Here is a 21,448-nt window from a genome sequence, read left to right as displayed (position 1 = left end):
GGTCAAGCAGTTTTTTGGTGGAGTCTATAGGATTTTCTATGTACACTATCATGTCATCTGCAAACAGTGACAGTTTTGTTTCCTCCTTTCTGATTTGGATTCCTTTTATTTCTTTTTCTTGTCTGATTGCTGTGGCTAGAACCTCCAGTACTATATTGAATAGAAGTGGTGAAAGTGGACATCCTTGTCTTGTTCCTGTTCTTAGTGGAAAAGATTTTAATTTTTGCCCATTGAGTATAATGTTGGCTGTAGGTTTCTCATATATGGCCTTTATTATGTTGAGGAATGCTCCCTCTATTCCCACTTTACTGAGTGTTTTTATCATAAATGGGTGCTGTACCTTATCAAATGCTTTTTCTGCATCTATTGATATGATCATGTGGTTTTTGTCTTTGCTTTTGTTTATGTGATGTATTACATTTACTGATTTTCGTATATTGTACCATCCTTGCATACCTGGAATGAATCCAACTTGGTCATGGTGTATGATCTTCTTAATGTACTGTTGGATGCGGTTTGCCAGTATCTTGTTGAGGATTTTAGCGTCAATGTTCATCAGCAATATTGGCCTGTAGTTTTCTTTCTTTGTTGTGTCTTTATCTGGTTTTGGAATTAAGATGATGTTGGCCTCATAAAAAGAGTTTGGTAGTCTTCCATCTTTTTGGATTTTTTGAAATAGTCTGTGAAGGATAGGTGTTAGTTCTTCCTTAAATGCTTTGTAGAATTCTCCTGTGAAACCATCTGGTCCAGGGCTTTTGTGTGTTGGGAGTTTTTGGATTACTGCTTCGATTTCTTTTGCTGTTATTGGTTTGTTGAGGCTTTCTGCTTCCATTTTATTGAGTTTTGGAAGGTTATATTTTTCTAGAAATTTGTCCATTTCATCTAGGTTTTCAAATTTCTTGGCATACAGCTAGAAGAACATTGTTTTAACTAGTTTGTCAGCTTCTCATTTTGTAACACACTGAAAGCTTGTCTAAATACTATGATTATGACGATTAATGTAAATTACTCAGCCAAAAATACAAATTAGATACTGTTTTCTTCATAGCCATGTATGGGAAAATGATTCTGAAAATGCCCAAAGTTTCTTTTTAGACCATAAGGCACATCTGTTGTTGAGGACATTTAAAATAAGAAACATACAACTGATTAGCTGGATGTTGAGGCAATGTTGATGCATGTAGCACATAACTAGCATTACTTATTTCGGTTGTCTGGCTGATGCCTGGATTGGCTAGGAAAAAAATGTGGCATCTAGTTCTGTGTGCTTTGAGTGTGATATGAATTTTAATCCTGTTAGTAGGTGGCATACAGAAATTTTGTTTTTGTTCCTGTATATTAAGGCCCAGTAGATGTTAAAAGCTGATGTGGATTTAAAATTTCATCTGCTCTGGGAGTAAATGAAGATTTAGTCAGGACCAGAAGATAGAGTTGTAGATAGAATTATAGGACTTGAGGGGGTATGGTAAGTTTTTGCACAGATGCTTGGCTTGTTGCATTTTCCTCCCAGGTGGAAGAACAAATTATCTGGTGTGCTTGCTTAAAATGAAAAGCTTTCAGTGGATATTAGTTTGTCTTGCACTATTTAAAAAATATGATCGTTGCAAACTGAAGTTTCTTCTGAATAAAAACAAATGTAAAGAACTTGATTTAAAAAATCTTTACTCATTTAGAGATGGTATGACTTATAGAAATGTGTGGGTGTTGGCAGATAGGTTAGAATTGGCAACAGCCAAGAAGAGCGGGTGGACTGGGTCAGAATCATTTAACCTCTTCTGTCTCCAGAGCTGTGTGTGTTAATTACATGGCTGGTTTGCGGAGCATGTTGTGTGTGACTAGGTTTGTACTAACATTTTGTTGGGATCTATCTGTCTCTGTTGTCTCTTCAGCAGGTTTTCACTTTGCTCATTTCTACCTAACTGTCAAGATGTTACAGCTCTCCTCCTGGGCAGCTTGCCATTTGGCCCTTTGTCCCCCACCAGACTGAACTTCAGACAGTTAGAATATGAGGCTTCCAAGTTCAGTGTCAGACTAGAGCAAGGCAGAAGATAGCTTACATGGAAGACTAAACAGCAGAAGCATACAAAAAGAAAAACTGCCCTACTTTTTTTAAGAGAAAAAGTATCCACTTAAAAACAAACAAACAAACAAACAAACAAACCCATTGCATCTGATTTAGAGTAGAGCCTGGTGCATGTAGACGGTATTCTCTGCAGTTGGAAATGGCTGGTCATTACATCATTTGGACAATGGTATCACAGTCATACAGGGACATAAGTGGCTTTGTGGAAGCCCCACTGGTAACATGAAAGATAAAAAAGCAATAGTAAAGTTAGAGTTATAAAAAAGTGAAGATCCCTTTTAGTTATCCTAGCAACCCACTTCTAACCCTCCCTCTCCAAATACTATTAATCATTTGACTAACATCCTTTGGTACATATTTAAAATACATAATATGCATTATGTCTCAAAGAAATCCAGACAGGGGAAAGAATGGACTGATGACGGTGTCTGGTAGACCCTCTTTAACAATTTGAAGTTGATTTGTCAATGCTAACTGATCAACAGAAGTAGGAAACATATCTGGATTTTACCTTTTAATTAAGATGTATAAGGTAGAAACAAAAATATATTAAACTTTTCTGTTTGTGTTATTTAAATTATGTATGTTTAATAAACATACAGTGTTGTGTGTGAATTTTTTCACTTAAACAGTATTCTATATCTCTGGTTCTATAATTTTCATTTTCTACCTACCAGTGTCTTCCAGATCTACCTATGTTCATAACATTTACAGCTTTTCTTCATTTCTTTAATTGTTATTAGTTGGTCCCTTATAAGTGTACTATATTTTATTTAGCTGATCCTGTAAAGATGGGTATTCAGATTTTTTCCCTTTTTCAGAGAGTATTCAAAGACCATTCTTTTTAAAAAATTATTTTTACTGTTGTTCAAGTACAGTTTTCTGCCTTTTCCCCCCACCGAAGCCCAACACCCCAGCCCTTCCCACCTACCTCCTTTGTTTCCATCCCCCACCCCGTTATTGCCCATTTTTCCTTTATAATTGTTCCCCAAACCCTTCACTCTTTTCCGCTGAAATTGCCTACCCGTTCCCCTCTGGTCACTGTCAGCCTGTTCTTAATTTCAATGTATTTGGCTATGCTTTGCTTGCTTGTTTGTTTTGTTGACTAGGTTCCTGTTAATGGTGAGATCCTATGACATTTGTCTTTCATCATCTGGCTTATTTCACTTAGCATAATGCTCTTCAGTTCCATCCATGCTGTCACAAAGGGTAGGAGCTCCTTCTTTCCTTCTGCTGCATAGAATTCCACTGTGTAGATGTCCCATAGTTTTTTAATCCATTCATTGACTGATGGGCACTTGGGTTTCTTCCACCACTTGGCTATTGTAAATGTGGTGCATAAGTTCTTTTGGATTGGTGTTCCAGTGTTCTTAGGATATAATCCTAGCACTGGAATTGCTGGGTCAAAAGGAGTTCCATTTTCAGTTTTCTGAGGAAATTCCATACTGTTTTCCACAGTGTTTGCACAAGTCTGCAATCCCACCAACAGTGCACTGGGGTTCCCTTTTCTCCACAGCCTCTCCAACACTTGTTGCTTTGTTTATGATGGCCATTTTGATCATTGTGAGGTGGTATCTCATTGTGGTTTGAATTTGCATCTCTCTGATAGCTAGTGATAGTGAGCATATTTTCATGTTTCTCTGGATCCTCTGTATGTTCTCCTTGGAGAAATGTCTGTTTAGATCCTTTGCCCATTTTTTAATTGGGTTGCTTATCTTCTTAGAGTGGGGTTATGTGAGTTCTTTATATGTTTTGGAGATTAAACCCTTGTCTGAGGTATCATTGGCAAATATGTTATTTCATATGGTTGGTTCTCTTTTTATTTTAATACTGTTTTCTTTCGCTGTGCAGAAGCTTTTTATTTTGATGAGGTTCCATTTGTTTATTCTTTTCGTTATGTCCCTTGCTCTAGGGGACATATCAGTGAAAATATTCCTGCATGGAATATCTGAGATTTTCCTACCTATGTTCTCTTCTAGGACTTTAATGGTGTCATGTTTTATATTTAAGTCTTTTATCCACCTTGAATTTATTTTTGTATATGGTGTAAGTTGGTGCTCCAGTTTCATTTTTTTGCCTGTAGCTGTCCAGTTTTCTCAACACCATTTGTTGAAGAGCCTATTTTTACTTCATTTTATGCTGCTGCCCCCTTTGCTGAAAATTAATTGACTGTAGGGACTTGCATTTATTTCTGGGTTCTCTATTATGTTTCATTAGTCTATGTGCCTATTTTTATGCTAGTATCAGGCTGTTTTGATTACAGAGGCCTTATAGTACAGTTTGGTATCAGGTATTGTGATTCCTCCTACTTTGATCTTCTTTCTCAAAATTACATCAGCTATTCAGGGTTATTTATGGTTCCATATAAATTTTTGAAGTGTTTTTTTCTATATTTGTGAAATATGTCATTAGTACTTTAGTAGGGATTGAATCTATAAATTGCTTTGGGTAGTATGGACATTTTGATGAGGTTAATTCTTCCAATCCATGAACACAGTATATGTTTCCATTTGTTTGTGTCTTCCTTGATTTCTTTCTTCAGTGTTGCATCGTTTTCTGAGTACAGGCCTTTTACCTCCTTGGTTAGGTTTATTCCTAAGTATTTTATTTTCCTGTTCCTATGTAAAATAGGATTTTTTTTCCTGATTTCTGATTCTGATGTTTCATTATTGGTATACAAAAATGCCTTTGATTTCTGGTGATTCACTTTATATCTGCTGTTTTGCCAAATTCATTTATTAGGCCAAGCAGCTTTTTGGCAGAGTCTGTAGGATTTTCTATGTACATTATCATGTCATCTGCAAACAATGGCAGTTTTGTTGCCGCCTGTCCAATTTGAATGCCTGTTATTTCTTCTTTTCTGATTGCTGCAGCTAAAACTTCCAATACTATGTTGAATAGAAGTGGTGAAAGTGTACAACCTTCTCTTGTTCCTGATCTTAGTGGGAAACATTTTAGTTTATGTCCATTGACTATGATGTTGGCTGTAGGTCTCTCATATGTGGTCTTCATTATGTGGAGGAATGCTCCCTCTATTCCCACTTTGCTGGGTGTTTTTATCATAAATGGGTGCTCTACCTTATCAAATGCTTTTTCTGCATCTTTTGAGATGACCATGTGATTTTTTGTCTTTGCTTTTGTTTATGGGATGTATTATATATATTGATTTGTGAATATTATACCATCCTTGCATCCCTGGGATGAATCCCACTTGGTCATGATGTATAATCTTTTTAATGTACTGCTGGATGTGGTATGCCAATATTTTGTTGAGGATTTTAGTGTCTATGTTCATCAGTGATATTGGCCTGAAGTTTTCTTTCTTTGTTATGTCTTTATCTGGTTTTGGGATTAGGATGATGCTGGCTTCATAAAAAGAATTTGGGAGTCTTCCAACTTCTCAAATTTTTTGGAATAATCTTTGGAGAATGGGTTTATCTCTTCCTTAAATGCTTTGTAGAATTCTTCTGTGAAACCATCTTGTCCAGGGCTTTTGTGTGTTGTGAGTTTTTTGATTACTGTTTCAATTTAATCTCCTGTTATTGGTCTCTTCTGGCTTTCTGCTTATTCTTGAGTTTTGGAAGATGATACTTTTCTAGAAATTTGTCCATTTCACCTAGCATTTTACATTTCTTTGCATACAGTTCTTCATAGTAATTTCTTACAATCCTTTGTATTTCTGTGGTGTCAGTTGTAATTTCTCCTCTTTCATTTCTGATTGTGTTTATTTGGGTCCTCTTTTTTTTTAATAGAATTGCATTTTGGACTCCAACATTTAAAAAAAAAAGATTTTATTTATTTATTTTTAGAGAGGGAAGGGAGGGAGAAAGAGAAAGAGAGAGAAACATCAATTGTCGGTTGTTGGGGGCCGTGGCCTGCAACCCAGGCATGTTCCCGACTGGGAATCGAACCTGCGACACTTTGGTTCATAGCCCGAGCTCAATCCACTGATTTACACCAGCCAGGGCTCTTTTTTTCTTGATGAGCCTGCTTAAAGGCTTGTCGATTTTGTTTATCTCTTCAAAGAACCAGCTTCAGGATTCATTGATCCTTAGAATTGTGCTTTTATTCTCTATGTGGTTTAATTTTGCTCTGATCTTGGTTATTTCCTTTCTTCTACTCACTCTGGGCTGTCTTTGTTGTTGTTCCTCGAGTTCTTATAGGCATAGGGTTAGGTTGTTTGTTTGAAGTGTTTCTATCTTTTTTAGGTAGCCCTGTATCGCTATGAACTTCACTCTCAGGAGTGTCTTCACTGTGTCCCATAAGTGTTGGGTTGTTGTGAATTCATTTTCATTTGTTTCCAGGAATTTTTTTATTTCTTCCTTGATCTTATTCTTGACCCATTCATTGTTTAATGGCATGCTATTCAATCACCATGAATTTTAGAGTTTGGGTTTTTTTCCTTGAGGTTGCTTTCTAGTTTCAGTTCCTTTTGGTCAGAGAAAATGCTTGATATGATTTCAATTTTCTTGAATTTGTTGAGGCTTGCTTTGTGTCCTTTCATGTGGTTTAGCTTTGTAAATATTCCATGCGCATGTGAAAAGAATGTGTAATTAGCTTCTTTGGGATGAAAGGCTTTATGTATATCAGTTAAGTCCATTTGATCTGGGACATTGTTCAATGCCGCGATATCTTTCTTGATACATTGTTTGGAAGATCTATCCATTTTTGACAGTGGGGTGTTGAAAACCCTGCTATGATTGTGTTGCTGTCAATATCTTTCTTGAAGTCCTCTAAGATTTTCTTTACATGTTGGGTCCTCCTATGTTGGGTGCATATATATTTACCTTATTTATGTCTTCTTGATGGATTCTTCCCTTGAATATTATGAAGTGACCTTCTGGGTCTCTGTTTATCGCCCTTTTCTGGAAGTCTATTTTGTCTGATATGAGCATTGCTACCCTGGCTTTTTTTCCCCTGTCCTTTTGTTTGGGATATTTGTTTCTATCCCTTCACTTTCAGTCTGTGTAGATCTTTTGTCCCGAGGTAGGTCTCTTGTGGGAAGCGTATGTGTGGGTCATGATTTCTTATCCATTCAGCTGTTCTGTGTCTTTTGATTGGAGCATTTAATCTGTGTATGTTTAAGTTTATTGTTGATATGTACTTATTCATTGCCATTTTTTTGTACCTGTGTTCCCCCCTCTGTCTCTCTTTTCCTTCCTTTTCTTAAAACAGTCCCTTTACCATCTCTTGCAGAAGTGGTTTTGTGGAGGTGTATTCTTTTAGACTTCTTTTGTCTGGGAAGCTCCTTATTTGGTCTTCCATCTTGCTTGAGAGCTTTGTGGGGTAAAGTAGCCTTAGTTGCAGGCTTCTGGTTCTTATTACTTGGAATATTTCTTCCCATTCTCTTCTGGCATGGAGTGTTTCCATTGAGAAGTCACCTGCTAACCCTATTGGGGCTCCTTTGTATGTTATCCTAGTTCTCTCTTGCTGCCTTTAAGATTCTGTCTTTGTCTTGGAATTTTTGCCATTTTAATTGTGATGTGTCTTGAGGTGGGCCTCTTTGGGTTCCTCTTGATTGGGACTCTCTGTGTTTCCTGGATTTGTGTGACATTTTTTTCTCATCAAATTAGGGAAATTTTCCATCATTACTTTTTCAAACAGGTTTTCTATCCCTTGCTCTTCTTCTTTTTCTGGTATCACTATTATATGGATATTATTATATTTCCTGTTGTTCTGCAATTTCCTTAACCCCTCTTCATTCTTTCTGAGCCTCTTTTCCTTTTCTTGCTCTTTGTGGGCGTTTTTTTTCTACCTTGTCCTCCAGCTCGCTGACCTTATCTTCTGTTTCATTTAGCCTTCTTTTGATTCCTTTTACTGTGTTCTTCAGGTTAGAAATTGTGTTCTTCATTTCTTCTTGGCCCTTGTTGATAGTTTCTATTTCCTTTTTCATGTTGATGTAGTTTGTATTGAGTTCATTGTAGTTTCCCTGTAGTTTTGGGTAATTGTCTGTGAGCTCATTGAGCTTCCTTATAACCATTGCTTTGAATTCAATATCTGATAGTTGAGTTGCCTCTATTTCATTTAGCATTGTTTCTGAGGCTTCCTCCTTTCCTTCCCTTTGGGGATTGTTTCATTGTCTTCCTATTGTTTGTGAGACTCTTCTTGTTAGCCATTGCTTCTTAAATTGATCTGTTCTGATTCCCTTTGTTTCTGGTATGAACTTCTATGGTAGAAAATCTGTGAAATTCAGTGGTGCAGTTTCCTTGATTTCCTGAGCTCATTGGTCTTTGGCTGTTGTTTATGTCGGTTCCCTGTATGTCTTTGGGTTTTGGTTGTTGCTGCTGGGTCTTTCTTTGGTGGGTCCTTCCCACCAACTCCTTAACTGAGTGTCACTCTGTCCACCACCTCTTGTATTCTGCTTTGCAGGTGTGGGTAGGTTGTGTTGAAGTGGATTCTTCCATGCATACAAGGTTTTCAGGCTTCTCTCTTGCTCTTGTTCAGTTGTTTGTTCTGGGTAATTTCTCCACCATTTAGTTGTAGTTCCAAATTGGTCCTGGATTGAGGTTAGTGTGGCTTGCACTTCCTCCTTCACCTTCTTCCATTTTTTTTTCTGTTGGTGTCTCCTTTGTTGGTGGTCTTCCTCTTCCAGCAGGTGTACTGGTGTTCACATCTCCCACCTTGGAAGTTCACTACTCCCACCTTGGAGTAGTGAAATGAAATTTGTCTCCCTGTCTCAGTTGTGGGATGATCCCTCTTTGTGTCTAACTCTGGTCTTTTCACAGCTCCAAGTTTCATTGTCTCACTTGTGGAAAAGAAAAAAAAAAGAAAGGAAAGAAGGAAGGAAGAAGAAGTAAAAAAGAGAGAGAAGGAAAGAAAGGAAGAAGGAATTTTAAAAAATTAAAAAAAGGAAGGAAGAAGGAATAAAAAAAGGAAAGGAAGGAAGAAAGGAAGGAAGCGAAGAGGGAAGGAAGGAGGAATAAAACAAAAGAAAGAAGGAAAGAAAGGAAGAAAGAGTTAAAAATAATTTAAAAAAGAAGCCTTCTGCTGTCTTTAAACTGGCCAAGCCAGTTCTGCTGATCTTCCTGGCTGCAGGAGCTAATAAGGGATTGGTTTTGCTTTTTTCCTTTCCTGAGCCTCACTCTTTTCTGTTATCCAGCTTTCAGCCCAGTTCCTCAGTTCTCTGTAAGGCCTCCAATGCCCTTCTGTCTTCAGCATAGGCCTTCAGTCCACCAGTTATGCTGTCCTTGAGGTGTACCAATTAGGGGCAACTCATGCACCACCTTTTTGTTCTTTGCTGTCCTAGATGCTAGGGACTCTCAGCACTCCTTTAGGCTAGTTTGGCCCCTGCACTGAGCCAAGTTTCTGGGGACTGCTGACTTCCCGAGCCCTGCAGATGCCTTCTGTGGGGTGCCTCCACCTTCCTCCTAGAGTGCCAGTCAGCCCTGCAGGGCCCTGGGAGCATAGGCCAGGTGGGACGTGCTTCTGGCCCATGTGGTCAGGCACTGTCTGTCTTGGGCATGGACCGGCAGCCATTGGGCCCTGGATCAGGTGCCCACCGTCCTGGGGCTGCAGGGGTAGGGGCACAGGAGGAAGGGTCGCTGCTGTGGAGAATTCCCCAAGTAGCCACCAAGTGCCTTTTTTAAAATCTCTTTTTCTTTTTGAAAAATTCATCTAATTCAAGCCCGCCAGTCCAAACATGCACCTGGCCTTACACACAGCCCAGCCTGGCTCTATCCCAAGAATCTTGCAGCAGATCCAGCAGGTGCAGGGTCTGGGGCTGCAGCCACTCTGGTCTCTGCCCTGGTCCCAGGGACCTTATTGTCCTGAAGCACTCTCTTTACCATCTGATTTTTCAGTGGTCTCTACAATTTTTGGTCTCTAATCTTCATATATGCTGGATACTGTTGGCTGTTTGCTCTGTTCCTCAGAAGATTGGCTAGGTGTTTCGCCTGTGTGCAAGGGGAAATGGACTCCGCTCTCACCTATCTCTTTGCCATCTTCCTCAAAGACGATTCTTGAACAAATTCATACCTGACATTAACTGAGATGCAGTTTTTACTGTTTAAAGCTTTCTCATAATTACATGTCCTTTGTTGCCATGTGCATGTTTTGGGGAGTAAAAGTGGAATTGTCAGTCAGAGGGTATGTTTTATTTGTTTTTTAGGTTCCAGAACAAAATTTATTTATTTAAATTTTATTTTTCAATTACAGTTTATGTTCAATATTATTTTGTTTTAGTTTCAGGTATATAGTATTGTGGTTAGACAGTCATATACTTTACAAATTGTTCCCCAGATATTTCCAGACCCACCTGTCACTATACATAGTTATTGCAGTGTTATTGACTATATTCCCTACGATGTACTTTATATCTTTGTGACTGTTTTGTAACTTCCAATTCATACTTCTTAATCCCTTCAGCTTTTTCATCCAGTCCACCAACCTCCCTCCCTTTGGGAACTCAACAGTCTGTTCTCTGTATGTATAAATCTGTTCCAATTTTGTTTGTGTACTTATTTTGTTTTTTAGATTCTACATATAAATGAAACCATATGGTGCTTGTCTTTCTCTGTCTGACTTACTTCACTTAGCATAATATCCTTAGCATAAGTTCTATCCATGCTGTCATAAATGGTAAGATTTTATTCTCTTTTATGGCCAAGTAATATACCATTGTGTGTGTGTGTGTGTATGTGTGTGTGTGGTTGTATGTGTACTGGAATACACTAAATCTGCTCCATCATCAGTGTCTGTTTACTTGATGTTTCATTCCTTAGAGCATGAGTCCTCTGTTTTATGTTTCATTTTTCCTTTTTTCTTTTGGTTATCTCCTTCTCATTCTAAAGTCTCTAATGTTCCCTTGAGTATATATGTCCCTTATGTACTCAGGGCAACAGCAGCCTAGTTCCTATAAAGCATTAGTGGAAATTTCCAGTTGCCAACTATGTGGAAATGCTTTGAAAACTGCCACTCAGTGTATAAATGTGTGTTGTTATCATTGTGAAGTTTTGCCAGAATCCATGTTGCTTTCTGCAATGTATAGAGATCTTCCATATGGCTGGGCATTGGTGTGAAAACACAGAATTATAGAATTGAGGGTGAGGGTTTCTACCTTCTCATATTATCATAGGGAAAATCCCATCATTCCTCTGAACTTTCAGTCTCCCTCATTGATACACAGGGGTGGAAGGCTCTGATTTTGCTCTTGGGTATGGATGAGATAGAAACACCCATTGTTTTGTAATTTTCACAGAAAACAAAACCTGACAAGTCAAATCACAGAATATTATCTGAAATCTGTTATTATGTTTACATGATGAGGAAGTATTATGTTAACTGACCTGAGAAGTGTTCAATCTGGGAAGAAATACATTTAGTGGAGAATGTTATTGGGTTGGCCAATAAGTTCATTTAGTTTTTCCATAAGATGGCTTTAGAAGTGCTTAGTGGCCTTTAACTTCATTCAAACCATTTTTTTTTAGATTGTATTGTGACACCTGTCATATCAGGTGCATTATAAAAGTATCAAAATTGGTGAGTTTTTATACAGCCATTTTAATATTGAAGATAAAAGAAAATATTCAACTTTTTCAGCATATTATGCTTTATTATTTCAAGAAAGGTAAAAATGCAACCAAAATGCAAAAAACAAAAAAAAAAAAAGACCTGTGCAGTGTATGGAGAAGGTGCTGTGACTGATTGAATGTGTCAAAAGTGGTTTGCAAAGTTTCTTGGTACTATTGACATTTTGGCCAAATAATTCTTTGATGTGTGGCTGTATCATGCACTTGAAAATGTTTAGCAGCACCCCTGGCCTCTGCTCACTAGATGCCAATAGCAGGAGATAGTCAACATACTCAAAATATCCAAATCAATAAGGTTATTAATGAAAATGAAAAATGTGTCTTTTATTTTACAGAAAAAACTTTCCTGTAAATGAACTTTTTGGCCAACGTAGTACCTTCCGGGATATTGGAGTGGAATCTTCTGGGAGGTTTCCTGAGGTGATGGAAGGCTTCGTGTTGGAGAATCTACCTTTCTTTCTTTATTTAAGCTTTGATGGTCCCTCTGTGCAAAGTGGGTGTGTAAATTATAGGGTTGTGGAAACAATGCTAGTTGCCTACACAGTATTCATCCTTCCCCTTTCCTTTGTAATGGAATCTTGATTTCTAGCCAAGCATGTGCTGCACAGAATCACAGGCTGTGTTTACAGCCTTTCTGGCCCTAAGGTGGCCACGTGAGGTATATGTAGAAGTGTTGGGGAGTACTTCTGAGGACTCTTCCTAAAATTGAAGGTGAAGCCCTTTCTGGACCTTGTAATTCCTGGAATGTGATGTAATAGCTAGTGCTTTAACAGCCATCCTGGACTATGAGGTGTTCTGAAGACGAAAGGCAGATGGGAAGAAGGCAGAACAGAAAAATAGAAGCATCCTGAGGCCCTAATAGTTGTGTGGAACTGGAGTACCTTCCTTGGCCTGCCTACCATTAGACATAATTTTTGTAAAAGAACAAGCCAATTTGTGTTGACACCTTTATTTTGTAGGCCATTTTGTGTGCAGTGAGATGAAATGATACAGATTGGAATGCATTGACAAATGAGGTTAGGACCCTACCCTTAATGAGTTCATAATGCAGTGGAAGGATTTATAGTCTGGCAATTCAAAATGCTCTTTTGAGTTATGTGTGTACATAGCTTTAGTTCTGGAAAACCCGAGTGTTGGGAAGCAAACTCCACAACGGATTTGTAATTGGAGGTATGAATACTACACAGATAGATACTGAAAGCCATTTCTGAGGAGGTCAAACAGGGGTACTCTGTGGTTTGGGGGCAAGAAATGAAGAAAACTGCCAAGGTTAGTAAAAACCATCAGAGAACTCAAATTGCCAATATTGAAGTTAGTTACTATTCTCAAATAAATTGAAGTCTTCTTTGTTTGATGTGTTTTGATAGAAAATGTGTATTTACTACATGAAATGACCTCAGCTGCTGAGCTCTGAACCACAGTGTTTCATAAATGATTAACATTAGAGCCAATAGAAACCTCACAGTTTTTCTTAAGCAGCCTTCCATGAGAAAGAATTTCTGACAATTGCAAGGTATTTACCCTATTTTAAAAAGTATACATTTTCCCTGATAAGTTCTGAACTTCTCTGTCAAGAATAGTTATTGCTTTTGAAAATAGAGAAATAGTTGCTTAAAAATCTAAGAAGATGAACAGATAAATTCAGCATATTATGATCAGTTTAATATTTATTGAGTGAGGATAGAACTTATTCTTAAGCTTCTTTCTTCCTCCAGATATTTCTCAAATCCCTATTTTGCATAAGAACGTGGGCTGTGTATGCTTCTTGATTCTAATATGTATTTCATATTCAGTGAGCTTCCTGTCTGGTAAGGGAGATTCAACTACAAAAGACAGAGGATATTCCATGTGGAGGAAATAAGCCTATTGAAAGTTCAGAGGTGGGTAAATTCATCTTCCATTCCCACTTGACAGTTAAATTTTCTTATCAGCCAATTAGCACCTCAGTTATTTTCTACAAGTACATTTCCAACAATAGCCTTGAATGTTTATACTTTAAAGATACACTAGTGGCCTGAAAACAGAAGAAGATTCTATAGTCAGTTGACTTTTAAGCAAGACCTAACCTGAGGACAGAATAAACATTCCAGAAAAAATGACAGTTTTACAATGTCACACAAGGAACTAACTCATGATGCTTGCTCATGTTGGTTTGTGATTGTGTTTTCTTCTGTGGCAGGGGTCTTCTGGCTAGACTGAGTTGCCACTGAGCCAGAACACAGAGTTTGGACACATGCTGTGGGCTTTGTAAAGTCAGAATTTGCAGTCAAGGACCTAATCATGATGGGTATTTAAGAATATACTCTTAGTGAGAAAAGATTAGAAGAGTGATGTGATTTTAGTGACAAGACAGAAACCTGTGTACTAGAGCTGTTATCAGCTCACATTGTTTGTAAATAGCCATGTAGTAAATATTTTAGACTTTGTGGGCCACATGGTCTCTGTTAGGACTACTCAATCTGCTGTTGTCACAGGAAAAGAGCCAGAAATAACATGTAAATGAGTGAGCAGGCTGATGTTATACCGACATGAGATTTGTGGACATTAAAATTTGAATTTCATATAATTTTAATGTGTCAAGAAATATTATCCTTTTAATTTCTCCAAACCATTTAAAAATGTAAAAACCATTATAAGATTATAGGTTGTACAAAAAACAAGCAGTGGACTGGATTTAGTCACTGGGTGTGGTTTATCCACCAGGGACTAGAATAAAGGCCTTCTGAATCCCTTTCACAGCTAAGTCAGATGCTGCTTCATAGGCTAGTGATTTCCAGACTTCATTCTTACACTACCTTTATGTTTTTTCTATTTATCCCATATTTATATTGAAATGTATTTTTATTTTTAAATATATTTTATTGATTATGCTATTACAGTTTTCCCAATTTTCCCCCTTTATGCCCCCTCTACCTTGCACCCCCAACCCTGCAGCATCCCCCCCCCCTTAGTTCATGTCCATGGGTCATACATATAAGTTCTTTGAATTCTCTATTTTCTATACCATTCTTAACCTCTCCCCATCTATTTTATGCCTACCAATTATGCTTCTTCTTCCCTGTACTTTTCCTCGGCTATTTCTCCCCCCCTTCGCACTGAATACCCTCCATGTGATGTTCATTTCTCTGATTCTGTTCCTGTTCTGGCTGTTTGCTTAGTTTTTGTTTTCATTGTTTTTCTTTTTTTAAGGTTCATTTGTTGATAGTTGTGTTTGTTGTCATTTTACTTTTCATAGCTTTGATCTTCTACAATTTCTTAGATAAGCCCCTTTAACATTTCATATAATAAGGGCTTGGTGCTAATGAACTCCTTTAACTTGATCTTATCTGGGAAGCACTTTATTTGCCCTTCCAATCTAAATTATAGCTTTGCTGGGTAGAGTAATCTTGGATGTAGGTCCTTGCCTGTCATGACTTCAAATACTTCTTTCCAGCCTCTTCTTGCCTGCAAGATTTCTTTTGAGAAATCAGTTGATAGCCTTATGGGCACTCCTTTGCAGGTTACTCTCTCCTTTCCTCTTCCTGCTTTTAAGATTTTCTTTTTATCTTTAATCCTGGGTCACTTGATGATGATGTGCCTTAGTGTGTTCCTGTTTGGATCCAACTTCTTTGGGACTCTCTGGGCTTTCTGGACTTCCTGGAAGTCTATTTCCTTCACCAGATTGGGGAAGTTTTCCTTCATTATTTGTTCAAATAAGTTTTCAATTTCTTGCTCTTGTTCTTCTCCTTCTGGCACCCCTATAATTTGGATATTGGGATGTTTAAAGTTTTCCCAGAGGTTTCTAAGCTTCTCTTCATTTTTTTGAATTCTTGTTTCTTCATTCTGTTCTGGTTGCATGTTTATTTCTTCCTTTTTTTCCAAATCATTGCTTTGAGTCCAGGTTTCCTTCCTGTTACTCTTGGTTCCCTGAATATTTTCCTGTATTTCACTTTGGGTATCTTTCATTTGTTCTTTCATTTTGTGGCCAAGCTCAATCAGTTCTGTGAGCATTTTGTCTACCAGGGCTTTGAATTTTCCATTAGATAGTTGTCTTAGTTCTGTTTCTGAGGTTTGGCTCTGTTCTTCCATTTGGGCCCTATTTCTTTGTCTTGGCACACCTGTTAAGTTATAAGGGGGCAGGGCCTTAGGTATTCACCAGGGCACAGCAACCCTCTATTCTGCACTGTGGTGCTGCCTGTGGGGGAGGGGCCAGAGAGGGAACAATACAGCTTGCCTTGCTTGGCTCTAGCCCCACTTTCCAATGAACTCTGATGTGAGACTGGCAGTTTCTCTCACTGTGGCAACCCCTGCCATAGTCCACAGTCAGCTCTGAGTCTCAGTTTCCTGTTCAGCCAGACCTGCCCATGAGGTCCACTACCTAACTGCGGGTTCTTTCACCCAGCCCTGCCTGTATGGTCCACCACCTTGCCGAGGGTTCTCTCCTCTGCCTGTTTACCAGTCTGGTTGTTCTGGTTGATTTTTTCTTAATTCATTGGTTGTTGGAGTTCCATGCAATTTGATTTTCTGGCACTTCTAGTTGTTTATCTATTTTAGATTGGTTGTTATTTTCCTGTTGGTTGTGTGAGGAAGCGGAGGGTTTCTACTTATGCCTCCATCTTGGCCAGAACTCTGAAATGTATTTATATTGAAACTTATATTCAGTCTCATCTTAAACAATATGTGTGAAATAATAAATTTAACACCAGTAGCCTGTGATTTGAGCTGGAATTTGAACCTAGGCAGCCTGACTCCAAAGTACTCTGCTCTGAACCATTCCATTAAATCAAACAAGCATTGTTCTGTGCCCTTTGCTGCCCCATCTGGTGGTGCTGTCTTCCCTGTGTCTTCTGTTCTCTCCCAAATGGCCAGCTTTGTTTTCCAGCCCCTTTGGCTACCAGGAGGAGGCAGGACTGGGTGGCCTTTAGAAAACTGGTTTCTGGAGTCACTTACCTTGGCTTCAGTCCTAAATATCTGTGCAACCCTGGCAAATAATATGAGCTTTTTCAGGTGTCCCCATCTGTAAAATAGAGAAAATACGAGGTAGGAGTTAGACGGGGAATGCTTGTATAGAACATAGCACGTGCTTGACACACAGGAAGTGTCATTAGATGTAAACAGCCATTGTATTTATTACTTGTTTTGGTGGTTGTTACTCAAAATGAGTGTCATTAAGGTCATTTAAATGAATCACTGAGCACCTGAAAGTTTTCCCATGTTAATTTCTTTGTGGCAGACTATTCTTTAATAACCCCAAGTGTTGATCTCTAATAGTGTAATCTGGCCAGAGAAATATTTGGGGGCAGGGCTCCTTCTCCAGGTGCCTTCAATCACCTTTCCCAGGAGCCACTCTGTTAGGAATATGTGTGAATACCTTGAACCCTCAAAGTGAGAGCCATAGTAGTTTATCACCCACCTGGAGGAGAACATAAGAGAACCCAGAGGCTTTTCCTTTGACTTTGTTTATCTTTAGTGGTTTTCTGAAGCTTAGAGAGGGTAACTGCAGGGCTCTCCAATTTTCGGGCTACAACAGTAGAAAACGTATTTTGATATCTTAGGGCTAAAAAGAACAGCCACAAATCTGGGAGCACTTGAATGGGAGCCAGCAGCACTTTGGCTGAACCCATTCTTGATTCTCTCTGAGTGCAAAGCACATTCATGAGTGAGAGTGGATTAACGGCATGCTGCTTGCTGGCTGGTCCAAAACACTCTGAAAATGCAGTGGGGTGGTGAGGAAGAGGCGGGAAATCAGGGGTGCTCACTGTGCAGATAAAACCAACCATCCAGTAGAGTGCTGCTCATCCTATTTCAAATTAATGCTATGGTTGCATTTAATCAGTGGTCGGTAGTTAAACAGGCATCAAACATTCTGGCTGTGTCCTAAATAACAATAGTCCCTGTTCCCTTTCTTTCTTTTGATCTGCTATTCTGCTAGTGAATATAAAGCCAGATTTCGTAGGACTGGTAAACGTGGAAGGGGATTTTGGTTTGCAGGCCTTTCCCCATGTTCTTTGATTAAAGGGGCCCTGGAAGGTGTAGAAAAGGAAATAGGCCCATCTACACTTTAGGAGTAGGCTTCTTTTTAATGCCACTGGAAGTAGGAAACAGACAACAGGAAAATAATGGAATAAAAGTGCAGGAAGCATTCTGTGAGCCCAGACCTAAAGAATAATGGAGAAGGATTAGTGATTTGCTTGAATGTGGTAGATAAAACATTGATCCAAGGGGCTTAGAGAAGGAGGTGATGTCTCAGAGGTGAGGGTGCAGAGAGTGGAAATGACCATGCAGCACTCAGACTGATGCTGTGGGTGCTGAGTCTCTGCAAGGTAACAAATACATTACTGCTAATAAGGCTCTAAGCCTAGGCAGCCCACCTCCTGACACACATCCCAGCTTATACACCCCTCCCCTGAAGCTTTGTGGCCTTATATTATTCTGTTTAACCTTTTCTGACATACTGACATAAAGTAAGCAATCTTCCCTCTCTATGTTCTACCTGCTTCCCCAAGATTACATGTGAACTTATATTTCTGCCTCTTCCATTCATTGGTTTTCTGGTTTATTTATAAGCCATGTGGTGGCTGGTGATGTCCAGCACATATTTGTTGAACAAATGATTAATTTTTGGGATTCTGCTCTGTTGAAGACATGCTCTCTATTAGGGGATCCCCCTCTGAAGGGCTAGCTTCCAGTTCAGGTTTGGTGTGTGTGTGGGGGTATGCATGTGATGTATGTGTGCACACATGAATGCATGTATGAATGTGTGCATGCATGTGTACATGCAGTGTGTGTGTGTGTGTGTGTGTGTGTGTATGTGGTTTTAGGTAAACCATTTAGCTTCTGTCATGCTACCTGGAGAACAGATTGATCATACTCATCTTCTAGTGTGGGTGTGAGGTATAACTGAGCTAGCATGGGGACCTTGCCCAGTGCAGGGCCAGGCAGGCAATGTCTCTGTTAATGTCCTGCTCTCTTACCCTTGCAGCCAAGATCCATGCGATGTACAGCTTTTAAAATATGATTTGGCTGTAATTGGACAGCACCTTTTAATTGTTGATGTTTTGTCTTTGGAGAAGATAGTAGAGACATGGGGAAAAGCAATTGAGAATCTCCAAATGCAGACTTTTATAGGGAAAATGGATTATGGAGGATTAATCTTTATGGTTCATGTTATCAATTGTCATGGCATAATTGCTCTCCTCTTGAACATCTTCTCATTCAGCAGCAAGCTGTTCATGTAAACAGTGTCCTTAACATGTTTGGGACTACAGTTATTGAAATATAATTGTCAGAAAGAAAGATACAGTGTTTGACCCTCTGGACAAATATTTCAGACAAATCTATCATCAAATCATTGTTGATACTTAGTAATTTAATAGGAGGTAAAAGTTCATATTTATCAAACAATTAAGTGCCAAGCATTGTGTCAGCCTTGTAATGATGCTTTTTTAAGGACAAACCTATGAGGTTGGGACAATGGAATCTGATTGCACACTGGATTTGGTGCTGAAATAAATGTGTAAAAGAAAAACCTTACATAGTCAGAATTACTCTCTGAAAAATCACATACGGTATTTTGTGCAGAACCCTATAGATTAATTCTTACCCTCAAAGTTTAAGAACCCCTGAAACTACTCCATAGGAGGGAACAAAGGAACATTGACATGCAGGAATCTGTGCACTCAGTTTTGAATAAATTAATGTTGAATGAATTCTGCTTATAACTAATGAAGTTCTATAGAGTGTGATGGGTTGGGGGGTGCTTAAGTATTTCTCTAGCTTAAAGGGTTGGCTTGCTTCTCTTTTAATTTTAAGGCTTTTAACCTAATCTATCCTACTACATTTGTTATTGTGAGTTTTAAATGCTATTGTGAAGACACCTGACCCTGGTTACATTCTAAAGTAAGTTTGTATATTAAATATGCCTTTAATGACTTCATTGTAGTATTGGCAGCCTCATTTTTATAGAGGAGATGCTGGAGTGTGCTGACTTGCTAAGGTCACTGTCACAGACACTAGGGTAGCCTTTCATGACCCCACCTCCCAGAGTCTCCCCTCAAGTGTGGGTGGGACCTGAACTGCTTCTAACCAGTGACATACAGCAAAGATGATGGGATGTCATGTGTGACTGTTTCCTTATGTTAACTCTACTTGCTAGCAGGCTTACTGTAAAGGCTCTTTTTGATGGCTTGGTGACTTATGTAGGGCATGTTGGGGAATCTGGTGTGGCAGGAAATGCAGGTGACCTCTAGGAGCTGAGAGCAGATGTGCTGAGAGCCAGAAAAATTGCCTGGAGCTTTCAGTGCTGTGACCACTGGGATGAAGATCTGAATGTTGGCAACAACCATGTGAGTGGGGGAAGCAGACCCCCCACTACCATTCTACCTCAGTCCACCCTCCATGTAAGAACTCCAAGGTGTGAGCCTTGGTTCAAACTTTGATTGCAGCTTCATGAGAGCCTAAGTAGGGCACCCAGCTAAGCTGTGTCCAGACTCCTGACACACAGAAACTGAGATAATAAATGTGTGCTGTTTGAAGTCACCAAGTTTGTAGTAATCTGTTATCTTACAGTTGATAGTTAAGATAGTAAAACAAATAGTTTGTGTTCAGATTTCAACACAGCCCCATCTGATGGTAAACATGGGGCTCTTAGCAGATCCAGTAGGACCTAAAGGCCATCTGTCCAGCAGCCTTTTAGTGACTGCCTGGGTCTTCCACAATGTCACTGGAATGGTGGTCAACTAGCTCCTGTGAGACTTCTCCAGAATGGGGGAGTTCATTGTCCTTTGTGGCATTTGTATTCCACTTGGACAGCTTCTTATTTCATGATTAATTGATTCATTTCCTTCATCAACAGAAATATTTTCTGAAGGCCTCCTTGGTGCCAGGCACTGTGCTGGGTGCTGGACAGTGAGTACAATGGCCATGAGTCCTGCCCTATAAAGTGACATTGTCATAATTATAAACAATTATTTTTACATGACTGTAAATTTTATTTCGCTGTAATTTCTCTATGTCATAGTTCTGTCCAGTGGGTCCCAAAGAATATTTCTAATCTCGTTCCTTAAGACTGCACTTTCAGATATAAGCACTGCTGTCATTTTGTGTGTCCCAAGTCTTCTCTTCAGGGTTGCTATTCTTCAGTTACTTCTGCCATTTGGCATATGATTTTGTCTAGAGTTGTGCGGCGCAATATGGTAGCCATGAGCCATAAACAGCTATATAGTTTAAATTGATGAGAGTGAAATAAAACTAAAAATTCAGCCCCTTAGCCATCCTAGTCACATATCAAGAGCACAGTAGCCATGTGTGGGAGTGACTATTGCATGAAAGTAGAGGAAATCTCATCATAGTGGGAAGTTCTGTGGGCAAGAGCTGGGCCAGCATCTTGGCCACAGGGGCTGAATGAACACTGCTTTGTCCACATCATCCTTAAACTGAACTGAATAATGTAATATGTCTCATTTTGGTCTATTTCAGACCATAACTGAATGGTCCTTTTTATTTTTAAGCAATATACCCTTTATTAATAAAACATATACTCAAAGTAACATTTTGGCAGCCATATTTTACTCCTTCTCTTAAATTCTAAGACAGTTAAGATGTGTGCAAGCAATCTTTCCCTGTGTGCCACCAGAGAGCAGTATTTCTTTATCCTGTACTCATCCACTTATGTTATAGACCAAAGCTTAGTATTCAGCATTTATCTCTAAAGAATTACATTATGTTAACTTTCAGTGGGTTTGATCACCTTATTGGAATTTTTTCAACCTTTCTTCTGACATTTCAGAATTGTTGTTTTCCTTCCTAGCTTCAGGTGTTCCCCAAATTTGAGTGGAATGCTGGCAACATTATCATCCAA

The sequence above is a fragment of the Phyllostomus discolor genome, chromosome 7, assembly GCF_004126475.2.
Source record: "Phyllostomus discolor isolate MPI-MPIP mPhyDis1 chromosome 7, mPhyDis1.pri.v3, whole genome shotgun sequence".
Classification (NCBI taxonomy): domain Eukaryota; kingdom Metazoa; phylum Chordata; class Mammalia; order Chiroptera; family Phyllostomidae; genus Phyllostomus; species Phyllostomus discolor.
This window is presented reverse-complemented; position numbering follows the sequence as displayed.